Source organism: Anser cygnoides, chromosome 10 (genome assembly GCF_040182565.1).
Source record: "Anser cygnoides isolate HZ-2024a breed goose chromosome 10, Taihu_goose_T2T_genome, whole genome shotgun sequence".
In the NCBI taxonomy this organism is placed as follows: Eukaryota; Metazoa; Chordata; class Aves; order Anseriformes; family Anatidae; genus Anser; species Anser cygnoides.
The window spans coordinates 5,166,513-5,179,700 of NC_089882.1; the positions used below are offsets into that span (position 1 = coordinate 5,166,513).

The 13,188-nt window shown below is 37.8% G+C and overlaps 1 protein-coding gene across 4 annotated transcripts in view; it reads right to left on the reverse strand.

Moving 5' to 3' along the window:
* CNTN6 (contactin 6) overlaps window positions 1–13,188 on the reverse strand; it is a 144,842-nt gene that overhangs the window by 120,589 nt on the left and 11,065 nt on the right. The window lies entirely within an intron of this gene.

The following is a 13,188-nucleotide window of genomic DNA, read 5'->3' on the forward strand; positions in this document are numbered from 1 at the left end:
CACCCCTCCGTCAGTTGAACCTACTCATCCCATGACGAAGGATTCTTCTGAGGATTTACTCCTTTTTCTTATGAGTACAAGAGGTAACAGAATTTTCACATTTTAAAAATCATTTTGATTTTTTCATACAGATTCATTTTTGCTGAAAGCAGCATTTATAAAGCTTTATGCCATGTCTTTGAAGATTGTCCAATGAGGATTGCAACGGAAGCATAAACTGTCTGGATCTGCTTGGAAGCAGAAACCCTCCTGTCCTAACAATGCACTGCAGAAAGTACCCACGTGCTCCGTGTGCAGTTAGCATCCTGCTAGCGTTGCTCTGGCAATGCCCTGGGAAGATGTCGGAGCAATACACTTTCATCAGAACATTGTGAATATATGCACCGATGTCATGCAACAGCACAACCATTTGCATGGGCATTCACAACTGGAAGTAATTGAGTCTCAATAGGACAGAGGCAATGCAAGGATTTGCTGTTATTTAACCCAAACATAAAGACTGAAAGATACAGACCCGAGTGTGTTGAGCTGTTGACATATCAGCGTAAAAATGTCTTTCTACAGTAAAATGCTTAAGTTGTAATGAATTTAACTTTGTAATACAATCACAGCCCTTGTGCTTAACCAATCCTTAGGAAAGCACGGTAAAGGTACAGTTATTGCATACGGTCCATGTTGTTTGAAGCATTTTTACTAGTAATTTTATTTTATTTTATTATTTTATTTTATTTTATTTTATTTTATTTTATTTTATTTTATTTTATTTTATTTTATTTTATTTTATTTTATTTTATTTTATTTTATTTTATTTATTTTATTATTTTATTTTATTTTATTTATTTATTTTTCAGTTTACACACTATGCAATGCCAATAATCATTCTGAAAAGGTTTTCTCCTGGGCAGTATAAAATTTTGCTACTCACACTTCAGCACTGTTGGTAGTGTTTCCTTGTAACTTAGGAGATGTAGACATATTAGCTTTTTACATATGCATGTGTCTGTATGTATGCAAGTCTGTATATATATACACAGTACAAACAAAGGTATAATTTGATTCAATCGTCTCAACTGCAGTAATTTTTTTAACATGAGATTACAGTGTTATTTCTACTCTTTGCAGTGATATGTATGATAAATAAAGACAAAAATATTTCATCGTGGCGTAGCAGGATAAAACTGGCCCAGAAATTGGTTTAATCTGAAGGGTGGTGAAGGCTTTTCTATCCATTACAAACCCTGTCTGCTCTATTGGTTTCTTACTTTGAGACACATTAATCTGCGTGGGGAATGTTAGGGTGCCCTTGTGCAGCCAATATACCTCCCTTCAGGGTATGTCTTCACACCTGCAGCCTTTCAAGAACAACACCGAGCTGTGCCAAGTGTTGGCTTCGGTCCAGACTCATCTCCAGATATATTTCAGGGAAATGATAAAACTAAAATATTCTTCCAATTCAGGTTAACCCTGCCCAGAACAGTAAATGGCATTCAAATGAACTGCTTAGCCCATTACCAGAACCACAGGCCCTGATTTCGTTACAAATAAAATCCCAGAAATTTGATTCCTCTTTATTTATTTCCTTTTCCATGATTTCTGTAGCCACTTATGCCTGGCTTTGTATATAAACATGTTGTGGCTCAAGTCAGTTAAAGACAATGGATGGTTACAGAGTCGACCCTTTAGTTTATTGTAATTACTATTTGTATTCTCCAGCACATGTAGGATTACCTGTTGGAATACCACTTATGTGTAAGACTGCCCAAACTGAGGATAGTACAGAATATTTGACACTTAATTGAGGCAAGTCATCGTATGCATCTTTTAAAATATTCAGTGAATGATTGTTTTCTGTTAGTTAGTCACCCCACATTACCCTATGTAATGTAAAAAGCAATTGTATCAGCTTAAGTAGTTTAGAAACATATATCGTGAAGATTAGTATTCATTACTGATATTCCTGGAGGCGGCAGCAAGGATCAGCATCCATTTACAGTGAGTAAGCTGCTCAACTTTAAGATCCTAAAATGTGATATCAAGAACCACAAGGACTCATACCCCACTACAATTGTGCTTCAGTTTCAACTATATGTGTCTCAGTGCTAAGTATCCTCTGCTTCTAGCAGAAATTATCGCTTCTGATTTCAGGAAAATGTCTTTGCTACACGAAATTTGTAACGAGGATAAGCCTAGGTGTCTTTGACAGTGGATTGGTAGCCTGCAACTCTTTTCATAAACTAAACAGAAGTGAGGCAGAAGCAGAGTGAGGCAAAGCAGAGTAATTATTTATCTTATGTTGTTTGATAGAAAGAAAAATGTCAGCCACAAAAGCTTCCTGGGGCAAAATGGATAACCTTAAAGAAAGATTTGCAGCAGTGATAGCAGTATTTAGCAGTGACTGCCATGTTTCCAGCAACTGAGGGAAGACAAAACTAATTCAAGCTTAGAAGTTTCTGTAGGCAACATTTACAGTGCTTTGCCAAAAGCTTATGTGCTATTGACCTGCTATCTCTTTGCATTTGCAGATACACCAGTCTTGGATGAGTGCTGGAAGAATTAAACTCAAATGCAATTTTCCATTTCTTTTCCATTTTTGTTTGCAGCTTAAGTCTTGTGTTGTATAGCACGCAGTATGTATGAAAATAGAAAAAACAAAATATATTACATAAGTTACTAGACTTGAGAGTATGTTAAGTTCCTGGCCCAGCTGTGTAACGCAGTCATAGACTCAGTCATCTCCAGATGGAGTCAAGATCCAGGTATTCCCCAACCTTTCACAGAAGAGTTTCACTAAAAGAGGGTGGACTGACCTACATATGTTTCAGTCATTCCCCCATCTGGATGACTGCAAGACCTCACAATGACAGGAACAAGATCTAATGCCACTTTAGTTCCAATACAATGCTTAGGTCACCTAGCCCTTTTTTCCACTTATCAGGACAGAGCTCTCTTGCTCTTTTAGTTTCATCCCTTGCCATGCCCCTGTATCAGCACAAGGACTATCATCTGTCAACAAAATCTATTCAGAGAAAAAATAGAAACAATCATAATCATTAAGCATTTAAATAATGCTGTATATACCAAAGCAGTATTCATTATCAGACCTGTGGAAAGTTCAAGTTCTCATGTAGAACCTACTAATCAGAATAGTTAAATAAAGACATTTCAGAAGGATTTTAACATCTACTACAACATGATGGCAATTTAAGCCATACATGAGCTTTATATAAGGGCTTGGATTATGACTTCAAAATTCAGGTGTCATTCAGGTTATTCATCCTGGTGTAGGACTTTCCATCTCTTTTTCTTGTAACTGACAGAACTACAAGGGTATAAAATATGATAGCTGTACACAGTCTTCAGATAAAATACTGCTGCTATCACTTAACTTCTATATATGTAGAAGTGGACATTCACACGTGTATGAAACCTGTCCTATAAGTTTGGATCACATGGCTGCTTCAAACTAATCTTTGGACATCTCTGCAAACTACAGAAGAGAACAACGTCCGTGTGAATTACAGTTGAAAAGTTTTTATCATATAGATATTTCCAGCAATTAGAAGATTCTCTGCTGATCACTCAATACAGTCTATAGTAATTACTGAGCAAACATTGAGATGGAAAAAGTCTGATAAGAAAAGCTGTAGAAGTTTGGTCGAAGTGTAAGTGTGGACCAATTTTCAATTTCAATTATGAAATACTGGGAGAGATCTGAAAGTATTAAATTTTCCAAACCTGAAAATATAACTTGTGAACTAAATATCATATTTATTTTAACAGTCATAAAACACTAAAACTAAATGTTTAAATGTTACCCAAATACTAAAAGCGTGCATTATTCTTCATGCATAAAAAGTTTAATTTCTACTTAATACGTGTGAGTAAAAGCTTAAGAACTCTAGAAAACAGCCTTCCAAATATTATCAGTTTAATAATGATAAGAACCTTGATTCTATTCCAATTGAAGTTAGTAGCAAAATTCCCATTTCTTCAGTAAAATGGGATCCAAATTAGAATGTCTTCAAAAGATACAGTGTAGGTTTCTTCAAGGATGGGGATATTAATAAAGGAACTGCTGATAAACCTTTACAATGATATCTTGAAGACTTCACCTCTCATGCAGGCAGCGGTTGTTTCAATATGAGCCTTATATCACAGGAACACTTTAATTTGTGCCACCGCAAAGTCTGCTATTCAGAGTTTTCATTGTAATCTTTTGCTTGCTTCGTATATAATATCACAGACCTTTTTATTAAAATCCATATTAGAGGTATCGTGATATCTTTATGGGGCTCTCCTTTCAAACAAAATAATAGCCTTTAGCAAAAAAACTCTTCCTCCTGCATTCCTTATACCTCTATACCTCCAGCTGGTGGCCGTGCAGGGGATCACAGTGCGTGGAGGTTCAGGTCACCTCATTTGGTTCCTACCACTCCTGCTGAGGGCAAACTACTGCATTACACAGAAGCATAATAATGAGGCCCCGACACCCAGCAATTTATCTGCCTTTATCTGGCACCCAGTCCTTGAGCTAAAGGGTGAGGGGGTTTCCCTGCAACAGCTCACAGATCTCCTCTGATCAGCATGCAGCAGGAATGTACTGGTCGCTGGGAGAGTCCCCCTTTTTATTGTTCTTGGCTTGTTGATGGATCATACATTTACTGGCACAGAATCTCATTTGCAGCTTATTGCTCTAACATCTGAAATGATCTCTCTCTCTCGCATTTCATTGTTGCTCACTGTTTGTTATTCCTCCCAATTACAGCCAGCCAGCTTCAGATGCTGGGCTCCCAAGCCCAGCACGAGCGCCAGTTGCTCGTCATTGCAGCACCTGGCTAGCAGCTTCTTCTACGTAAAAAAATACTGCTGCGGACAGTTTATTAAGAAACTATTCGTTTTCATATTCCCTATTCTGGAGAAGAGAAAGGAGGAATTACATACTTTGCATGCACAGCATGTCAGGCACAAGGTGTGAAAGAAAGCAAGACATGACACATACCATGAGTGGTTCTGACTCAGTATTAAACGTGACACTTGGAAAGACATGGTGCATCGAGTGTCCCCTGTCCGCTCCCTGGGCTGCCTTCTGGGGCTACAAACATCCTGGGACAACTTGTCAGAAAATAAATAAATAAATAAATAAATAAATAAATAAATAAAATCAGGCTTTCCCAGCTAAACAAGATACCACAGAAAAGCTGTAGGAAAGGAAAGAAAGCTAAGACTTTGTGGAACCCAGTCTCAAGGCAACACCTGGGGGTTCCCGTGCCCAACGCAGTGTGGTTGCACGCTGTGCACAGAGACCCACCAACCCACCAAAAGCTCCTCCTAAAGTCAGCGTGCGGCTGAGCAGGACATCGGTGGAGTCAGTCCTTTTTGAAGAGCTGGAGAAACACTCTTTTGGACCAGGGGCCTGGAGAAATTCCTTCGGAAGGGGAGCAGGGGGTGTGCCTGTCACTGCTGCCTTGGGAATTCAGGGATTAGTGTTCGTATTTGTAAACAAAGCCCAAAGTGAAAACAGAGCTAATTTTGGACAAGAACCTGGAAATCTGCCAAGCTATTAACAAGTGGTCTTCAGCCTGGCAGAAGGTATTAACGGCACCATGAATGTAAATTATTAACCTCAGATTTCCCCAGAGAGCTGTCAGGAAATATTTAGATTTTGTAATAGCCGTGCATTGCTCTGCAGCAACAAATAAGGAGGCTGGGACTATTTCTGTGCTGACCTAGGAGGACACAAATACTTACAGGTTAGATGAATTTAAACCAGCTGGCAATGAGACTATGTTGAATAATAAATAATATAAATAGGAACCAGGCAGGACAGTAATGCCAGGGTGACTTTAAGATTAGCTGAACCATACATGGCCATTATTTTTGCCTAAGATGAAGTCTCTAATCATTTTATTTGCATGCATATATGCATGCATATGTGTCAGGAGGGACAGTTAATTTCAGGGCTTATTGTTTAACAAGTAAATGATTCAGCGTGAAATGATGATCCTTATCATTCCCTTCCTCCTTGGTGATGTTATTTCTGTTTATTGCTATTATTTAGAATCTCCTTGATATTGAGGAAAAGAAGAAAATAATCAAGCTGGATTCTTAATTCATCATAATCTATGTTTTTTTAAGACAGGGAGTAGAATAGCAGAGTGATTGTACTAGTGTCTAGACAGGGAACAAACATGCTTATTCACCTGTTCTGCTTGAGCAACAGATCTGGATGCTGGTGGAATTCAGAAAATGGAAAGGAGAGGGAAGTCCTTTAAACAAACCCAAGGAGAAAAGGGCTAGAGTTTCTAGCAGCTTCATCATGCCAAGTACCTTTCCTATAGCAGGTTTTTTGGGTGCTACAACAGAAGAGAGAAGCAGAGGGCTCTCACGCTGGCTTAACAATAACTAAATCAATAACCGAGGAAAAGTTGGCTGAAGGTCTGTCATTAAAACACGAGTTTATCCCTTACCATTCCACTCGTAATAGCCATGCCAGTGTTGGGCCAACTGAGCCCAGTTCTCATTTAGCTACAATTAAGTTTATTGTCCTGGTTTTAATCATTTAATACTCCAGGAACAGAGATGCTGGTAATACTTTTAATTATTCCTATCACCTTACAGTTGTGACTTTTTACTATTATTAATTAATATTATTTTATTATTAGTCTGAATTTTGGGGAAACAAACCACACAGCAGCAGGAAGCAGAGGCCTAAGCCTTTCCTCAGTTAAATAATGGCACGGGTCCTCTATTTCAGCTATGCTCATGGTTTTAATATCATAAATCTGGCCGATTAGTCCTTGATTGTATGTTCAGTCGTGAAAAAAATACTAGAGAGCTGCTTTACAGTATTTTGTCTCCACAACTGTGAGATAAGTACAAGCATGTAAAGGGCAATGCCCATGCAAGGGCTGTAGTCCGTGCACTGGATAAGCCGGAGAGGAGGAAGGCCAAGGGGCTGGAAACTGGGTGATGTTTCCCTGGCCGACCAAGCCTGATCTGGGTGAACAGAAGGCCCGCCATTCTCAATTAAGGCTCAGAAGATAAATGATTTATTAGGATTTAATAAAATATAAATAGCCATGGCTTTCTTTAACAATTTGCCACATATCAGACATTAAGCACTGTTTTGATTTTTAGAAGACGATGGCTGTGTTTCAAAGCATAGTACAGCTTATAGACTTTATTTTTCTATTTAAATTAGCAATTTGTAAAGAAAACATGGTTATGAGCTGTGTTGTTGAATATATAAGGAGAAGCACATGTTAATGTGATCTAAATATAAGCACAAGGTTAGAGGCTCTTTTTGTTTCAAAGAATCACTTGGCACATTTAAAATAAGACCAGCCTATTTTCCCTTTTCCTGCAATTAAATTTGCCTTTCTTTTTGCTGGGAATTCCACAGGCACATCTAGGTTCCCTCAAAGTTACTTCAAAGTCAGTTCACACCACATATACCAATTGCATCATGTTGCTTAAAAATTATGATGTTATTGTATGCCTAAGATTAATTGATTCCTGTTTGCTTATTAATGAATTTCTTCTGCAATCCATCCTGTTTCCTAGGGTTCATGTATGAGCTATTTGCTCATTCAGAGAGCAAACCTTACCAAGCGTCAGCAAGCGGGTAAGAGAAAGAGATAAACATTAATACTTTTGATTACATTAATTACTACTGGACTCCTGTTTTGCACATAACAGATGATTTTTTTTAGAAACTGGTTTTATGTCTTGATACTTATACTGCACTCCAAATGAGTCACACTTATAAGTATCAGTACGTTTGCATCTTCTGGATATGCAGCAGTCAATTTATATAGATTCAGAATATGTTAGAAAAGCAAAATGTTAGCTTGAATAGTAATCAGTATTTATACTTGTTTTCTCTTCCTGGATACACTAAAGAGATTTGAGCGTGAGCTTACTATTCTGGAGGTGTTCTCATTTTTTGACAGGTAAACAGGTTTGGATACTCCAGTGGTGTAAGTAGGAATAGCTTTGAGCTTTATGTGGAAATGTTAATTTATGCCAGCCAGGAATGAGAACCAAAGACACTTTGGGGAAAAATAAAAAAAAAATAAAAAAAATAAAAGCCTTCACATTTATCTGCTGTATTATAAGGGTAATGATTTTATTTCGGATTTTCTAATATGGAGAGAGGTAATATTTCGGATAACTTTAGCCTTAATGTATGCACTTATTTAAAATGTATCACTCTAAAATTCTGAACGGTGAAAGCCCATGAAAACTATCAGCATCAAACCTGGCCATGACTGAATATAAATATTTAGCAAGCGATTTTGACTGGCATTGAGCTTTTTTTTGTTTGTTTTGTTTTGTTTTAGGCAGAACCTCCTTTCCATTTCTGCTTTGTTTTCTCCTCTATTAGATTGTACATTGAAAGCTAATAGGACTTTAACCTGTTTTCTTGTAACATCAATGCTCTGAGAAGCCTCTTTTTTACTCTCTTATTCAGTACTTTCATTTAGACTCTATTTATACACCAAAATATGTTGTTTGAATCACAGAGAATAATCGAGAGGAAATTGCACAATGCCAAATGTCCTGTTATAATACAATAAATAAATAAATAAGTAGTGAATGAAACACACAGCTACCTTACTCCAGGCCATTTTGAGGAGCATTTGTTTTGCAATGTACTTATGCAAATGATTCTTCCGATTAAGTACCCCAAAATATAACTAGGCGCTAGGGAACTATATAATCCCAAGCATCTAGGTAACCTGCACTGCATTCACAAATTAACAAGAAAAATTGCTGTAATGAAGAAATCCTAAAGTTTTGAATATTACTGTTGTGTAATTGAATGACAATGGTCATTATCCATCTTCATTATGAGCTGTTCTACATTCCTTTTTAATTCTCCTGTTGTCTTTTTTTCTATCCTAAATATTTCTGCATACTTCTTAAACAGTTGCTGTAATCTTAATCTGTACGTGGTTTTATTTTTATTGTTGCAGGATAAGCGAAATGCACGAGGACAATTTTTCTTCCAAGATTTATGTGGCTGATCTCAGCTCCCCAGCTTTGTTTTCAGACAGGAGTAGGTAGCGCTGCTGTGACTCGTGATGTTCAGCTGATGGGGATGGGATTGTGTTTGTTTGTTTCTCAGGATTACGCTCATGCAAGGAGAATGGAGTACTGCAGGCAAAATCCTCCATGTGGATCTAAGACCAGACTTACACTCTTTTTTTTCTTTTAAGTGCTAAAGAGCAGACTGCAAATATAGTCTATTATGAATTAATTCACAACGATCTAAGGAAACTTAGTTTCTCACTTTGATCTTGTTCTCTGTACTGTTCTTAGGTGACTGTATGATCCCTCTCCCTTTATGTTGGCCCAGTTTCTCAATCGCAGAGTGCAGGGCCACTGCTCAGCTCCTCTCCCAGCCCCTCCTCGCCAGCTGCTCTCAGGCAACACCCAAAATTAGCTGAGTACCCTTATCCATACAATAGAGGCTTCTAGCATCTCTGAAAAACACTGATAACCCAGTCAAGAACAAATCTCTTGCCAAGCAAAACCCCAAGCACCAATGTCTATACACACACGTTAATCACTTTTCAACCCTCAAAAATACGGATCAACATTCTCTGCAGTATAAACTGAGCTATAGAGGTAGAGTAGCAGAAACAACTGAAGATGCTCCAAAATCCTCTCCTAGATGTCAGAATAATCCAGCCTGCATATAATAACCCTCATGCAGCTCTTCAAGCTCTCACAGCTGTATACAGTTATATAGGATCCTAAATCAAGAAGCAATCTTTTCCTTTTGACAATGATATAAAAAGGACCTCTTTGCTTTCATACTTGCATCAAACTGTTTGTTGTAAACTGTCCCTATTGTTGTTTTACCAGACTTTAAGAATATCAAAAAATAGTGAAGAGGATATTTCCTTATCCCCATATCACTTCCTTAACCCTTACCAAAAGCAAGGGTTGCTTTTGGAGGTTACTACTACTAACGTATATTATTTTAAGTATGCTTTAGTTACTACTAAAGCATGTTATTTCTGCAGATCTCTTAGAAAGCTTGTCCTTTGTTTTAAGCCACAACTGCAAGTATGTTTAGAACCTGAAAATACATCCTGTCACAGTAAATCCTTGAGTGCGTTTCTTAATAATGAATCACATTTACATTTTCCACATCAATAAAAATAAATCAAGTCAACGACCAAAATTTTCCCTATGTTTTGTAAAGGTGCCAAAAGGCAAATTATCTGCAAAAGCATAGGCTGGCTTTTTCATACAGCTAATACTTCTGTCCAGAGGACATCAAGAGAAACACAAGGACTTATTCAAGGAAAACACAGAATTTAAAGAATCTTTAGATTGTAAACTTTCTGCTTCAGGGTCTGTCTAGTGCTAAGTTTGTGGAATGGTTGGTTCTTATCAATAGAGGTTACTAGTTAGCACAGTTTCAGATCCTTGTGTGCATTCTTTGCTGTAGTTCCAGGACCACTCTCTTATAAAATGCAAATTATGTATTTAAGCATTTTCCTGGAACTGTATATTAGAAGATTCTTTCTCTGAAGGAGCAGTTTGTTTGGTAAATCTGAACAGTCGACATTCCATGGGCACATTCCACGCTCCCCTTCCCTCACCATCTCAGGTGTTTCCATGCAACAGGAATCCAAAACCTACAAAAAATAAAGTCTCATTTTGAAGTATTTCTGCATCCTTTTCCGAAGGCTCAAGAGACTTATGCAACTTTTAAGAAAGCTTGATGGGTTTGGTTGTAAAGCAACACTGAAAACAGTAGCAGTCTAGCTTGAAAATAGTTGTTTCCTTGCTGTTCAAAACTATGGACGAACCTCTAGAACTACTATATAATAAACAAGCCAGAAGAACCACAATCTGATGCTCTTCCAAGCCCATCAAATCCATCTCAATGACTGCGGACAAATTATTGTATGAGTATCACTTTCAGCTTTGCATACCTGCAAAACTGCTCTATCAATACGTTTCTGCACATTTCCTTGGAGTTGTATTCGTAAAACCTCAAACTAGAGTTCAGCCTCTAATGGGCTTAAATGCACTTCCTGTTTTGAAGAAGAGACATTGAGGAGGATCTTGAAGTGAAGTGTCTGCAGTTCTGTATGCTAATCGTACTTTCACCGGAGTTATGTCCTTAGTAATGCAGATTGTTTCCTGGGATACTGCAGCTCTTCCGCAACTTCTTGTCATCCACATGTTTGATTGCCCTCATAAATTGCATGTGGGCACTAATAACTTCTGCTGAGGTTACACTGCATGCCACTCTGATCATTGACTCAGCCTCTCTCACAGTCCAGGGTTTTCTCTAGCAGCATATGTCATAGGTTCAGCAGGAGTTTAGGAGATTGAATAGAGACAATAAGGAGAAGATGGTGGGCTTACATTTCATTCCTGAATACATACATTTACTGGTGATGATTTAAATGGTGAACTTTTTTTTTTTTTTCTTATAAAAGAATGTTGTTACTACATAGTAACAACAAACAATTTTTTCACCAGTTCTAGGCTAAGAGCAACAAATAGATGAATTGCACCCCCCTTTTGGTCCATTCCTCCTTGAAAAAAAATGATCATCTGTTAGGGGAAAGTGCAAGTATTAGGTGTGAAGGCATCCACTATCTTTAACTTTTATTTCCTTAATAAGCAAATCAGTCCTCATCAGTGTGCAAGACCATCAACACATATTTTAATTTCTGTACACATCTGAATATATCAACCACAATTACATCATGTGGAGGGTAAATCACATACTTATTAATGTAGCCAGTAAGCTTCATACAAGGTCTGATTCAGCCTTATGAAAGTCGGGGAAATATATCCCGCTGGCTTCAGGAAGATTTGGATCAGCTTTCTAAAGATTAGGATCTTCACTTAGCTTATGATACAATCACATACTGCAGCAAATAGGTTTATGCTCTGTGTGTGTGTACCTGTAGGCATACTCATACTTCAGGTAGGACCTACTGAGTAAAAGCTTTTATGTTTGTGCATCTGTCTCAAACAAACAAACACACAAAAAAAGGCTCATTTACGTTTGACACTGTACGGGTAAAAAAAACGACATTGCTTACAGGTCAATGTATATTGCAAAGGGAAATTTTATATTAGAAAATAACATCTTAGTACTAAATACAGAACATTACAGTGTATTTCACAACTGTGGTAGGTTTAATTCTTTCTGGAGGGTTTTCCAGCCCTCCTGATCCAATTCACAAAAGCCATGCTGACCTGCATCCGAGTCCCCCTCACATGCAGAAGTGCTGGGGAAGTGAGCACCACCTTGCCTTCCTGGTATTAGTCAGATCCAGCTGAAAGTTACTACCAGAAAATAAACATAAAGTACGTAACTATCCTACAACATCTCTTCTACACTCACATCCTGTGATGTGTGGTGCAAGGGTGAAAAAGTGCCTTTCACAAGGTTTATAGCCTCATAAGTTTTCTTCAGTTATTGCTCAGAGCATCTCATGCTACCCTCTGTAAAATCCACGTGGCCAACCTGTGAAGCTACAAGCAAACAACGGTGCTGATATAAATAAAAGCTGTCCCTTGCAGAAAACTTCAGGCAGTTTGTGTTGGTTTATTTTGGTCTCATTAGGATGCCACCACATGATAAATGATTTAGGTTAAGGGTAATTTAGTTTATGGCACAATAGGCACAAAAGGTTATTCCTTCTTACGCCCTTCTCACATAAAATCTACCTTAAAAAAGTAAAGGCTTTATGTCTCAATAAACAGAAGCCACATAGATATTGTGTAACAAATTACATATTGGATAACAATCTATAAAATTTTATTGGTTTATGAGGTTTGCATTGATTTGAATTTTACCCAAAAGCAAAGCATTACCGTTTCTCCAAAACACTAACATAAAAGGAAAACAGAAATCTCCATTATAGTCTTTCAAAAGTGTAGCCACCAGAAACAACTCCGAACAATGCAATCAAACTCCTGGAAATAGCCTAGAGTTCACCTTAGAACTCTTCCTTGCATGATCGAGAAAGCCTTGCAAATCGGCTCCAGCGAGGAATTTAGCACCGAGGTTCACCACAAAGCCAAGAAACTGCTTCTGACACCGGGCTGTAATTGCAAGATAATTTTGTGAAGTTACGTTGCCACATTTCGCTGTGAGGTGTTGGTGGTTTACTGTTTGTATGAGCGATACAGCTGCACGGA